Below are 14237 nucleotides of genomic sequence, written 5' to 3'. Positions count from 1 at the left end.
AATGAAAACATAGTTATGAATATAGTATTCCATTTCTGCTAATAGATCCCCCGAAATGTAACACATTGTTCCTTTAAAGGTGAAATGTGTGTCAAAATACCATTTTAAACTAAATATTGTGGTGCTGCAGAGATGTCCTGGCCTACACATTATATTCTACAGACTTACGAAAGCATCTTTGTTTGGTACAGATCCCTGTTCAGCCGTACTATATACATTATATACTGGAATTACATACTGGGGGCGTGACGAATAAACGACACAAAAATGCAAAATGCTTGCCTGCAAATATTCTATGTCTAGGGCTTTTATTGTGAAAGGTAAGAACATAAGGAGTGGGTCTGGTATGTGCTGCCTTTCTCAAGTTGAAAGAATAATCAAGTTTGCTGTCTTGGTTCGGACTCGTGATTGTTCGATACCTCCATTCATAGAGCTAAACTTGGAAAAATCTACTTTGTTCCAAAAAAAACAGATGCTTTTTCGCCGTGTAATATTCATGTTCTGTGTGAAAGTATTCATGACAAAAACAACAGTGTGAAAAAATATATTGACGCGTGAATTAATCGCACAAAACACCGCCAGAAAGAGTTGGAGAAAGAAGAATGGATACGCAAATGCACGGGCAGAGAGAAGTTCAAGGTTCGAGAAAGTTGGATGGAGATAATAAATGTGAGTAGATTAGAGCAGATAGTGAAAACCACATGAAAGTAGAGCTGCATTGACAGTGTGCCTAGATACAAAAATAAACATGCTGAAGGCAGGAGGTGGTGTGATGCCAAAACGAGGAGGGAAATACAGGTTGCAGCCAAGAACGCTGGAAAGATGACATGTTTAAGCAGCACCAATTTAGAAGAACTGACAAGGATAGAGCGCATCCTGTAGGTAATATTTTCCTCTCTGCTTTTCACCTTTGTGTGGCAGAAAATTACATGTAAGGATTAATGAGGTAACTCTTTCCTGAATCCTCCTGCCATCTGCCCCTTCAAAGGGATTTCATCGGGTAGAGGAGCTAGAAAATGCCTCCAAGGGATGTCAGAGCTAATTGTTTCCCATTTAGGCAAATCAAATGAGTTACATCTTGTATGGTTGTTAAAATATGACTGTCGGATACAATATGAAAGGGACTTGATTGAACCCTCAGGGGTCACTGGACCTCAGTTTGGAAATGTCTTGTTCATTCTAAGAATAACCAGATGTTTTGATGCTAATGCGTGTTAAATCCATTCACTGGCTGACTATAGAGAGACATTTTGATATTCATAGATAAACATCTTGGGGGGGAAAAACACATTGGTGGTCAGAAATTACAAGAAAAAATAATGCAATGGTAATGAAGATCTAGTTTAAGACTTTAAATCGGAAGAAAATGCAGAGCCGATATCATCATATGTTACTATGAAAAATAGCAATTCTGACATGATTATTAATGTAATCAGAGACTAAAATAGCTCTGGCTTTGACTCTGTTTTTATAAATATGATTATTACTGTGACAACAGAGCTGGAGAGAGAAAAAAAAAAAAAGCTTGGCTTAAAAGCGATCTCTCTTTTTTGCCAGCGTTATTACATGTGCAAAAGTCACCATCAAACTGGATTAGGGGAATAGGATTGCGATGCTCTCCTTTGATCTGCCAGATTACAGTAAATCTGCCACGGCACAGAATGAAAAGTTAGCGAGAGAGAGAGAGAGGACCGGAGACGGGGGAGGAGGGGATTCTGCAGGGGCCCCGATATCCACGCCGTCTCTCCGCTAAGCCGAATTCTTCCCCCCTCGCCTCGTGCTTCCAGGAGATTTGGCGTGGCTGTGATGTCTAAGTCCGAGGAGACACAATCGGGACAGTTGCTAATATGGCAGCCGAGAAAAAAAAACACAGAGATACCTTTCATTAATGATGTCTCTGTTTCTTCCACCCTTTATTTTTGATCCACTCATCCATATGGAGAGAGATCAAATGTTTCTATGAGATAAAAGCTCAACAAAACAGCACCATTCTCCCTGAAGGCTTTAATCTACGATGTAAGTATTTGATGTAGGAAGGGTGCAACCATTTCTAACAAATCTGATGCATTAGATCTCCAGACTTCGTCAGAGTGCGGTAAGATTAGAGCCGCTGTCTGATCATCTGCGCGGATGAACAAGGCTTGATAATAGCTCCGCTAATTAACTCCAGACTACACTGGAGGAGTCGAGCGCTGGCTCCTGGCTAATCGCAGAACAAATGTCCCCCCACCCCCATGTCTACATCACCGCCACCTCTATACCCTGCTCTCTCCTACTCTCTCTGCCACCTTGACAGCACGCTCACTTAGACATAATGATGTCTTTTGCAGAACAAAACTCCCTCAGCTCAGTTCCTCCCAGGGAGCAGTAACGAGACCTTTAGCACGACGTCGAGAACATTGAGATCCTTCAACGATCTCGATAATGAACCTCTCTCCGGAGTCGGCTAGGAATTAATTGCTGGGCAGCGGGGAAGGACAGGAAGAAGAAGACAGGAGGACAGTCTCGATTTGACTGTTATCAGGCCATTAAATAGGGGTTATCGGTCGCTATAAGCACCATAGATGTGGGTCAGTAGGGGCCTACTACCTTGGGTGTTTTCATATTAGGTACGATTGATTCCTACCGTGCCCAAGTACGATTGCCCCCTCCCCACTCCCACGACGCTCAGCTTTTACATTAGTAAAGTTGTTCCGTACCCGGAGTACACTTGCGTCATCATCCACGTGTATTTGTTTATGTTGAGATCAGCTGTTCTAGTGGCAGAGCATCGTAAATCACTTCATTCAAACAAAATAAAACTCACCAAAACCGTCATCGTTAGTCTCTCCAACAATCACCAACTCTGGTTTGGTAGAAATAAACTCTTATTTTAGAGAGTTTGATGTGAAAATATGTTGGCTTTCACACCTGATGCGAACCGTACCCATGTACACATGAACCGTACTCAAGATCACCTTTTTAAGTGGACTCGAGTACGGATTGACGAACCGCGCCCGAGTACGGTACGGAGCCTTCACACTAATCAAACAAACTGGACTTTGGGGTCAAGTGTACTCGGATCCGGGTCCGGGTCCCTGATGTGAAAGCATCCTTAAAAGCTACATGTTCTAACACACTGTAAAACTGAAAGCAAACAAAAATACTTCTTTAGATTTAGGCAACAAAACCACTTAGTTAGGTTTTACGTATTAAAAGTGAAAGTGAAACTAAACAGTTGTGAACACAAAGACAACTACACGTTGTTGGTTTCACACAGGATGTGAAGCTCGGTCTGTTTTTTGTCCCATCCATCGCCCTCGACCTTGACCCTATATGGACTTTCACGCAGCGTATGACTTCGGCTTCTGCTCCTGTCATAATTACTACGGTCGCTTCCGTCTTCTTTTATACCTTCTTTCTGTGATCTATCATGTGAATAGATGATAAAACCTAATATTGGGTGTAGTAGGCCCCTACTGACCCACATCTATGAGGCTTATAGCGACCGATAATGCCTATTTAATAGCCTGACAACAGTCCAATTGGCTGGACAGCGAGAAAAAGAGGGAAGAGGAATGAGGGAGGGAAATAATCGCGAGGGTGTGAATGAGAGAACATGACATGTGAGAAAGAAGCATTTAAGAAGAGTTTTCATTGCCAAAGACACCGGCCTGGAGAGTCCATTAATAATGGCTCAGAAATCCTGTCATCACAAGGCTCCCGTTATTACACACGAGTCAGATGGTCCAATTACAAACCGCCGCCGCTCCGCTGGCGTCGCTCTGTTCTGCTGCTAACGACTCCGGACAGGCCGGCTATCAATGATACTTTGGACATTAGATTAGTCATCAAGTCAGAGGAAGTCAGGATGATTGCGATGTCCGTCTTAATAAAAGCAGTTCTCCCACATCCTCCTACTGTCTTTCCTTTCTTTCTTTATAGCCGAGCGTTACTTTCTCTTCTTCTCTTACTTGTTGTACGTCTCAATCTGCCCTCACATCTTTTATTGTCTTGAATTCATCATCTTTACTCCTTACTTTTCTCCATCCATTCTTCTTTCTATCCTTCTCTCCCTGTGAGTGTGTGTGTGTGCAGGCTCTGGGCTAAATAGCTGGAAAACATTCAGACATTAATCAGCCTGTCGCCAGACAGCGCTGACATCACAGGCCTAGCAGGATAAACACACAGACAGACATGCGTGTGTGAGCGTGCACACACCCACACACACACTCGCAGGTAATTTCTTCTCTCTTTTTTTCTCTCTGCAGCAGGATAAACAGGTAATCAGTCTGGAGCGGGACACTAATTGGCACACGTACTGTACATGTACACATAACGCACACATGTACAGAGATGCATACACGCACACCTTGGTTGGGCTGATTTGGCTGGTTGGAGGAGGACAGTAAACAGAGGTGACCTCATGTTGGTGACCTAATGTCCGAAAGGAAAATGTGTCCACAGCCAGAGGAGGCAGGGAGGTGTTGGCACCGCTAGTTGGGTCCCTGTCGACATTGTATACCTGCATGGTTAAAGTTTCTCTTTGTCTTTTAACATGCTTAGGGGCCGTGTCCACCAAGGTGATTTTTTTTCCTGAGTCCAGCTTCCTTTTAAACCCCGAGACCTGCGGGATTGCGGATGATCCTGACCGACTATACTGTCTTTTACAGGCTGTAACAGGTTCAGTTTTAGAGCTAGAGTGAAGGTACATATATCATCTGAAACAAGAAAACCTAAGGAATCCACTGGTACCTAAACAGTCTTGGAATCATTGTAAAGCTGAGACTCTTGTGGATCCAATGAGCCCAACTGTATTCATGTGTGATGATGTTAGTCCCCATTGTAGTGAGAGCGTTTTTTTAAACTTGACCTCACTGTATAAAAATGACCTGTGGTGACCTCTAGGATAATCACAGCCTCGTGAAACTTTACAGCCACAAACTACAGACCTAGAGCATTCAGAGGATGGATCCTAGGTAGATTGACAATAAGGGGGTTTCTGATCAGTTTCCAAAACGGAAGTGCAGAAGGAAAAGCTGATTGACTATCTCATAGATTGTTGTTCCAAGAAACCTTCACCCTCTTTCTCTGCGTCTTGGATCATTCAAGGATGGAAATGTATTTGTGATCAACGAGCAATGATCAGTTTTTATTCTACACTTCCTGCACTTGTAAAGATAACTTAATATGCAGGCTTGCATTTCTCTAAACATATTTCCGTAAAATACAGACACTCACATGGAGACACAAACTCAGACACACACTCACACACACACACACACAGATGTTAACACAGAGGGTGTCAGAGGGTTGATGTGGTAAAGGCTGTGTTGAACAAAGGAAGATTTGGTTGCATCCCCCCCCCCTCCTCCTCCTCCTCCTCCCTGCCACAAACGACCTGCCGGGGGATTATTTCATAGCAGTTACGGGACGGAAGATTTAGGGAGCAGACATGCACCTCGCCTCGCACCTCCCAATCCCCAGCAGACTCCCCTTTGAGACGAGGGTCCCGGCTCCGGTGACACAGAGAGCTACAAAGCTACAAAGGTTTCTCTACATCCGCACCCAGTGTTCGACACGCATACAGGCACAAAAAAGACAAACCAGATGCACATACAAATAAGCACCTGGGTGTATATGCTGGATTCACACACACCATTTTCTCAGCAAAAACATGGGAATATTTTTCTTTTCTTCACAATCTTCACAAAGTTTTCTCTCTTTCTTGCTCATAACTGTCCAATTACCTGTAGCATCAATCTCCCCAAATACAGCCACTGAGCTAGCTATTCCCATTATGAGCTATACATCATTACCTCTGGAAGAATGGGAGATCCTATTTGGAGCATGACATCCCTTTATTCTAAAGACGTTCAGGGATCCGGACTGTATGTGCATGTGAGAAAGACACAGTGAAGTCTTAGAAGCGGCCTGACAATGACTTAAATATATGCATACTGTAGTGTGTATTATTCAGAGGCATGCTAAATGAAGATGACATTTAGACATTTGTAATTCTCCGACAGTGCACCAGACTTAAGAACAATGCCCTGCGGGCGGAAACCACAGAAGCCCTTTCAGCGAGGTGATACACATTTTACAGTATAATTGCTAGAAGGTACCCAGTACGCTTTCCCCTTCGTCTCCGTCTGTCTCTGCATGTCACGTCTGTAATCATCTAGTGAGCAGAACAGACATGTCAATTACATGGAGATCGCTTTTGATGTGAGAATATTCACCTGTAGCCAAAAATGTGGGCTTCCCATGAGCGTAAAATTCTCTTCACTGACATTTATGCAAACTAATCTCGATTCTGCATTCACATATAGAAGGTAAGCAGGTAAACAGTCCGTGTGGAGAGAAAGAGATGGAAGACGAAATGAAATCTCGGAACCCATCAGCTATCGTCCGATGATGATTTCGCTTTCTATTGGTTTAATAATAGCTTGTAAACTTCCTACTTGTGAAACAATCCAGTCATACACGTCGTCTCTCAACTACAATTCCAGCGCCGCATCTAATCGGACTGTAAACAATGAGCAGCGCGGGCCAAGAGGAAGTCTCGGCCCAGATATCCGCTGGCTACACCGGAACCCCAGAAATATAACCTCTCGCCCCCAGAGGCTTAACCGTCGTCAGACAGATGAGGTTCCGAGATTGACGTTAAACCGGGTGCACCTGTAAGAGGACAGCTCAGAAAACGGCGCTAACAGCACAAACAACGGCAACAATGTTGACAGAGATAACGGTGTTAACCTGAGGGGTAACCAGAGGGTGAGTGCTACGCTTCCACGACGACGCCGTCAGTCGGGACGGCGTCATCAGCTGTAACTGCTATAAGAGAGCAGTGCAAAGTGGCGGCCATGAGCTAGCCAGTGCGGCACGCTCCCATGCACTAACATCCACTAAAAGCATGCACGGTCAACCCGGCTATGTCAACAAAGCACAGAGAAATTCAAATTACAACACACACAGAGGGAGAGTGACTTCATTCTCTGCTCAGGGAGACATTACTCCTCTATTTCTTTACATAGCAAATAGTTATTTGCTGCTATGTTAATCCTCTGGATATCATATAGAGAACCTTTAACATTTAAAATTAACACAGATAGATCGTCTTTTTTAATATAAAAAATGATGATGATGATAATAATCCTTATCTGTATTTCAAGATTTCAGCCTTGGTTGATCTGCACTTGCAGTTACTGGTGGTTTTATAATACAGGGTCCCAGAGTTCTGTTCAAAATGGCACATGTATAGACCACTGAGGACGGCACCAGAAGAAGAGCAACTCTGTTTACACGACACCCAAGCTGGAAACGATACGGATGAGAGCCGTGAGAGTGAACCAAAACAGTAAAGTTTCAGGCCGACAGCCAAAACAACGAGCTTGAAGATGCTGTAAAGAGCTGAGGGGATAATAAATCTGTGTGGGTTCATCACTACGGGAACGTGCATGTGACCAAAAAGGAAAACAGAGCTGCAGTTGACACTTGTGCTGTGAGAGAGAGAGAGATAAAATAGGACATATATGTAGCGTGCTGGCAGCCTGTGGGTTTGGGGTCTTAATCCGAGGCAGGCAGAGCAGCCAGGTCCTCATAAGGGCTCTTTTCATGGGACTGAGGGGCCTGGTGCTTTCTGAGGCCTGGGGTGCAGGGACAAGTCCCCGCTCCCCTCCCTCCTTCCTCCTTCCCCCTATCCAGACCCTAGTCATCCTCCTTCCACCCCTTTGTGGGTCTTTTCCACTTTGATTTCATGTTTGCCCATCTCATGGCTCTGAGACGGGGCGAGCAGAGACATTCCACAAAAGACCCCATGAGACGCTGCCCCCTCCGCTTCCTGCACACCACATATACATAATCACACACATCCTCACATACACACACAGACACACACAGTCCATATTTATGTATAGGTAAATGTGTGTATTGACATGAACGTACACCACCAAACATGCACACACCCCCTCACCTAAACCTCTTGTTTCCACTCCCACCCAAAGAAAGAAAAGCTTGTGCCAATTTACCACAAACAAAGGCTTCATTCTGGTTCACTTTCTGTTTTAGGGGATTTTCCGTGAGGCTCAGAGCGGTTACAATCTCATGAACGTATTTGTTGACCTGCTCATATCGTTGCTTGTCTTCAGGCGGAGCACAAATCTGTGGTATTACGAGAAACCAAACAAACTTTCTGTCACATTCCAGGGAAACTGAAACCAACACAGAGTTTGACATATCTCGGAGTCAAAACAAATTGTCACAGTCCTGTGGTTCTGACAGGTGGTATCTATTTGGGTTGAAGTGATGGGAGTAAATAACAAATATTTTCTCCTGAATAGTTTGTTGCAACCTTTATTTATTTCATTTATGTTTTTATTTTATTTAACTGTATTTGTTATATGTATTTATTTTTATATTCTGTTTTATTTAATCTTTTGTAAACGTGCCTTATACACACAGTATGTACTGTGTATCTATCCTGTGGAGGTGAATTAATGTGGAGGCGGGACCACAGGGATATAAGTACAGGTGTTGAGAATCTGGTGTGTGAATTTATTTTATTTATTTGTATTTCTTTATTAGTATTATTTTTTTTTTATTATTTAATTTTAAATGTTTTATATTTTTTCTATTAATTTTATTTTATTTTTATTTATTTATTTATATTTATTAATTACTATTATTTATTTAAGTTTTATTTTATTTATTTTTAAACTTTCATATTTATTTATTTTATTATTTATGTATTTATTCATATTATGTTTTCTATTTTTAATTTAATTATATATATTTTTTCTATTTATTTATTTAATCTTTATTTATTTATTCATATTTATTCCTATTATTCTTTTTATATATATAATTTTATGTAAAAATGTATAATATTTTTTCTATTTAATATTTATAATATAATATAATATATAATAATATTTATTTATTTATATATATTTACTTATTACTATAATGTATTTATTTTTTATTTTATTTAATGTAATTTAAAATGTAATGTAATATTTTTCTATTTATTTATTTATTTCATTCTATTATTATTTATTCAAATATTATTATTTCTCCTCCCTTGTTTTTGTATACTTTGTTTTTCAATTTACAATCAGTATCTGTTATCTATATCTATTATATGTACATAATTCTGTGGTTGTTATGGTTAAACAATTTATTGGAAACAACAAAAAGCATGATTCTGAAAAAAAGAAGAAACCCAACAAACCCAACCCCATCACATCTCCCAGGCTGATGACGTTCCCAGCCGACTAAACCATACGGGGGTCCCCTCAGCTGTTCCTCTCCCCCACAGGCTGTGAGCCCGTCCCTGGCTGAGGGGTCCCGGGGTGTTCCCCTGAGGAGCCCCAGAGCTCTGGGTGTTAGTGTTGCCACTGGGGCTTTATAGACTCCCTACTGAGAGCATCTCCTTAGAACAGACAATGGGAGGCATTTATCCCCTGGGTGACCGTGCTGACCCCCTAAACTCACTCCCCTAAATCCGCCGGGCATGGACTGGCGGCTCCTTTCAGGGAGCCTTTCACAAGGCCTCACAAAGCGCCCTGGCCCACGGGCAAGCCTCCTCAGTAATGCATCACTTATACAAGATTGGCGTGGATGTTCGTTAGCAAGTTTGTGTCCTTCTTGATCCAAAATGTGAAAGAAAATGAATAAGAGCATTTTCAAGATTCTGTTCGTAGCCACTGTGAAAAAGCAAGACAGCAGCAGAAGAAGATCTGCAGTCAGAAACGTACGATGCACTGACGCACACAAGAGAATCAAACTGCTCCCATCAAAGGAGGAAAAACATTTTCTATTTCCAGCCTCATCTTTGCTGCCTTTTCTCGTCCTCCGTGCTCTTCCCATCCCCTAACCTTGTTCTCTCTTTTCAAACACATCTCCCTCCTTTCAGCCTCACTTCCTCTCCCAGTTTGTATTGTTGTCGTTTCTTCCCCCCATTCCTCCTCTCTCTTTCACTCAGCACTTTTAATTCCACCCGCTATTTTCTCCTCTTGCCTCGATGTAGAGGCGCCATTTCAATTGGGGGGCGGGTGGGGGGAGGCGAAGGGGTGTTTGTATGCGTGTGTGTGACTGTTTGTTCATGCGAGTGTGTATGTGTGTGAATTAGGGGAGGGGCTAGAAAGAGAGAGGAAGAAAGAGAGGTTAATATATGTGTGTATATTTGTGAGAGACGGCGTGAGCGAGAGCAGTTGTGTGTCTGTGCACGCATGTCTTTGTGCGTGTGATGGAGACGGAGTAAATGGGTTTACCCTCCACTTTAGTTTATGCGTGTATCCTTCTGGGGGACCCCCGCTGCAAGGAAGAGGCTTCCTTTCATTCTTTTGCATTCCAATGCATCCTATACACTCTGTAAGACCCCGTTAAATGCGGAGAAAATAGGCCGAGTGGTATGAGTGAGTGATCGACGTCTCTGTTCTTCGGCTTTAGCATTCTTTTCTCTAGGCTCCTGTTTATTGGCATTTTTTCAGCCTTGAGAAACAGAAAATCAGTATATTAGAGAATGCAGCGTGGAGAGAAAACCCCCACATCTCATGGTTTGTTACGGGCCTCCAAACCCAACGGCGAGACACCAAATTTTAGGAATGTTATTTTTGTATATTTGATTTTCACTCTGTTGAAGGAGAATTCCGACGTATTAAATCTTGGGTCATATTTTCACATTGGACATCGTTTCTATGGGTTGATAGAAACCAAAAATGAACGCGCCCAGAATGTCAGTAACAGTCCCTCATTGTTCGGGCTGGGTATCGGTACTTAATACCTTTAGGGCATGACCGACATAACCCAGTACCACGTAGTACAGACACTTCTTCAGTCAAACAATATATGCATTCAATCCTTTCTGTGACCAGATCTAGAAAAAAACGTTGGATTTGCTCGCAGCAAATCATTGCAAGCGTTCTTTGATTTAACGTGTGATTGCCGTGCCCCTACCGCAGCAGCTACAACCCACACAGCCGGGATTGCCTGCCTGCACACGGGAGCCAACGGCTAGCAGCCAGGTAACGTTGTTAACAGCGCAACGTATCCTCATACAACGGTTCGTATATCTTACAAAAAGCTATTCCTCATTTTTATTAATTGCCACTATCAGATTTAGGCAGTTCTACATTTATAAACAGGAACCAGAGTTGCTATTTTTCAGATAGCACTCTGAGTTTAAAATCAGTAAAAGGTAAAATGCTAAATTCATTCAGACAGTTGTTAAATGTCTACCAAATCATGACCTGACAGTAGATTCAACATGAACACAAGTACTGTAAATGTAAATGTTCATGCAAAACATGTCATTTTAAAGGAATGTGATTTAATCTACTATAGTTAGAGTTGTATTAACCATGGCTCTAAGCAGCAGAATACGTTGACGAGCCGACTGTCATTTCCAGTCAATGAAAAGTTACACAACACGGAACAATTCGCTTTTCCCGTAAAAGTAAACAGGCGGGAGATCAGATCTGTTTTGAATGAGAGCAGCAAAGTCCCTCATGTTTCCTTTGAACGCAAGTTTTTTTTTTCTTTTCTGCTCTGGTCTCAGAAAGGTTGTTGAGACATAACATGTGGTTAGGTCAGACAAACCGCAGAACACGCTACTCTAAACAACACACCACCATGAGAACAAGCCGCCATCGTCCACACCGTGGTGGCCACATGAGCACTCGTAAACAGAACAACGTGATCAAAAATGCTGACTTGTTAACAAACTTTCAAGGAGTAAATAACCAGACATTCCTGCCAAATGTTTAGTATCAGTATATTTCTATGTATATAGTATATTTGTGTTCACAAATCCCTTGAAGAAAGCTATGAATAAGGTTCAGCTTGTAGTATTATACATATTCTCAGAGAGGAAAATGTTGGTGGCTGCTAGAGGAAAAACAAAGACTGAGGAACAAAGTTAGCACTCCTTTTTAAAAACTGATAACAGACAAAGTCAAGGAGAGCTGCTTTTCATACTTTATCGAAACTTCAACAACATTTAACCTTAAAGGTTATTGTCATTTAGCTGCTTACTTTGAGGTTAGCCTTTATAACAAACAGAGCTAAAGATTGGTCCAGATTGTCAAAGGCCGTATCAGAGTTCAGGTCCACAACTGTGTGTGCTTTGCCCTGACCTAGGAGTGTCTGTTTATTGTTTGTCCATATGCCGGTGTGTGTGTCAGCAGTGCCCTAACCCGACCTGGGGGTAATAGGTACGCGAGGGTCAAGTATGCCCGGAGTGCAGAGTATGCGGAGCAGGTTGTCGCGTGAAGTCTCGGTGGGTGCGGCGGCTGGATAGAAGGCAGGTGGAGAGTCAAAGGGTTAAACTAGAACAGGTTGGTAAGAGTGCAGGCATGCATGTGCCACAGTTGGTACTGGATTGCAAGTGTGTGAAGTCGAAGGGGGTCGGTCAGCTCTGACTGTGTGTGGCTGTGCATTACTGCACGGCATAAGGTCAGGGTTAAAAAGACACGGTTGTTTTAACCCTGTGAAATTAAGCGTTCGCCCTTAAGGTCTAATCCAGATTTTTCCAAAAACGCAAGCATATGTCACACTGCAGGAACCTTTGATATGGTCGTAGTTGAATAAGATTTCTTTAGTTGATTAGTTTTTATGCTTTTTGTCATGCTGAATGACTTATTTCCAAGAAACTTATGAGCACTTCTTCGGTAAACACAAGATTTAAAGTGGTGCTTTTGTGTGAAACTCAACTCAATCAAGTAATCGATTAGATAATAAACTGTATGCCTCACTGTGTGGAAGTGACTGGAATCATTGTTTTATGTGAGGCATCATCAGGCTTGACTTAAACATTGCTTTCCCAACTTTATAAAACAAAATGTAACAAATAAATTAGGGCTGCCAATCGATTAAAATATTTAATTGTGATAAATCGCAAGATAATCAAACATTTTTTATCTGTTCAAAATGTACCTTAAAGGGAGATTTGTCAAGTATTTAATACTCTTATAAACATTGGAGTGGACAAATATGCTTGTTTTATGCAAATGTATGTATATATTTATTATTTGAAATCAATTAACAACACAAAACAATGAAAAATATTGTCCAGAAACCCTCACAGGTACTGCATTTAGCATTAAAAATATGCTCAAATCATAACATGGCAAACTGCAGCCCAACAGGCAACAACAGCTGTCAGTGTGTCAGTGTGCTGACTTGACTATGACTTGCCCCCAAACTGCATGTGATTATCATAAAGTGGGCATGTCTGTAAAGGGGAGACTTGTGGGTACCCATAGAACCCATTTTCATTCACATATCTAGAGGTCAGAGGTCAAGGGACCCCTTTGAAAATGGCCAGGACAGCTTTTCCTCGCCAAAATTTAGTGTAAGTTTGGTTATTTAACCTCCTTCGGGACAAGCTAGTATGACATGGTTTGTACCAATGGATTCCTTAGGTTTTCTAGTTTCATATGATACCAGTATCTTCCCCTATTTCCCCCTACAACCTAACGCAAGAAATTAGTGGCATTAAAATGAATTTGCATTAACAGGTTATTATCGTGTTAACTCTGACAGCCCTAAAAAGAGCTATTTGAGTCAGTATTGGCTCGTCAGCCCGATACCGTTATCGGTGCGTCCCTAGTGGAGAATTAGGCAGAAAAACAAACCTTATGGGAAGAGGGAATAGTTCAGCTAATGCAGCACGAGGGCCTGCTGAGCTCACAACGAAACGAAATATCCTCATCATGTGAATGAGAAGTGACAGTCATTTTCCCCCTCTGCGGGGCCAGCGAGCGTTGATGCAGCAGGCCTCACACAATGGCCCTCGCTGTAGCACATATATCATCAAGTCCCCTTTAACAGCGGCCTGCCCAGTGGAGTCCCACGGAGCCCCTGAGTGGAATTTCTGCATTTACAATCATTTTCCACATTTCCCTCAAACGCACCACACCTCTCTCCCAGAATCCCCAAGACACCCGAGATATTCTTACAAAACCTCGTTCTATTACCCTTCATGTCGTCAACGTTTCACACTAACCAGGAGCACCGGGAGTGGGCTTCAAATTAGTTATGAATCGTTAGCTTTCTCAGCAAAAACCTCTTTAGATGTGAGCCAGCCACAGAGAGAACAGTGGGAGTAGGTGGAGGCTGCATTCCTTCGTTTTGGTCTCAGAGTCGGCCTATAAATCTTTGGTAAATTAATCTCAGCCAGGCACAGGGCCATCCCTCTGTCCTTTAAGATGCACATTAGTGCCTGGCTGGCTGGATGCTTTCACAACTGCCAAGGT

General features: G+C 42.3%; 1 long non-coding RNA gene across 2 annotated transcripts in view; it reads right to left on the bottom strand.

Moving 5' to 3' along the window:
- Positions 1-14237, bottom strand: part of LOC119479272 — a 209292-nt gene that overhangs the window by 96029 nt on the left and 99026 nt on the right. The gene's annotated exons all lie outside the window — the stretch shown is intronic.

This window comes from Sebastes umbrosus, chromosome 20 (genome assembly GCF_015220745.1).
Source record: "Sebastes umbrosus isolate fSebUmb1 chromosome 20, fSebUmb1.pri, whole genome shotgun sequence".
NCBI lineage: Eukaryota > Metazoa > Chordata > Actinopteri > Perciformes > Sebastidae > Sebastes > Sebastes umbrosus.
Note: the sequence above shows the minus strand (reverse complement) of the source record. Positions and strands in the feature narration are given on the sequence as shown.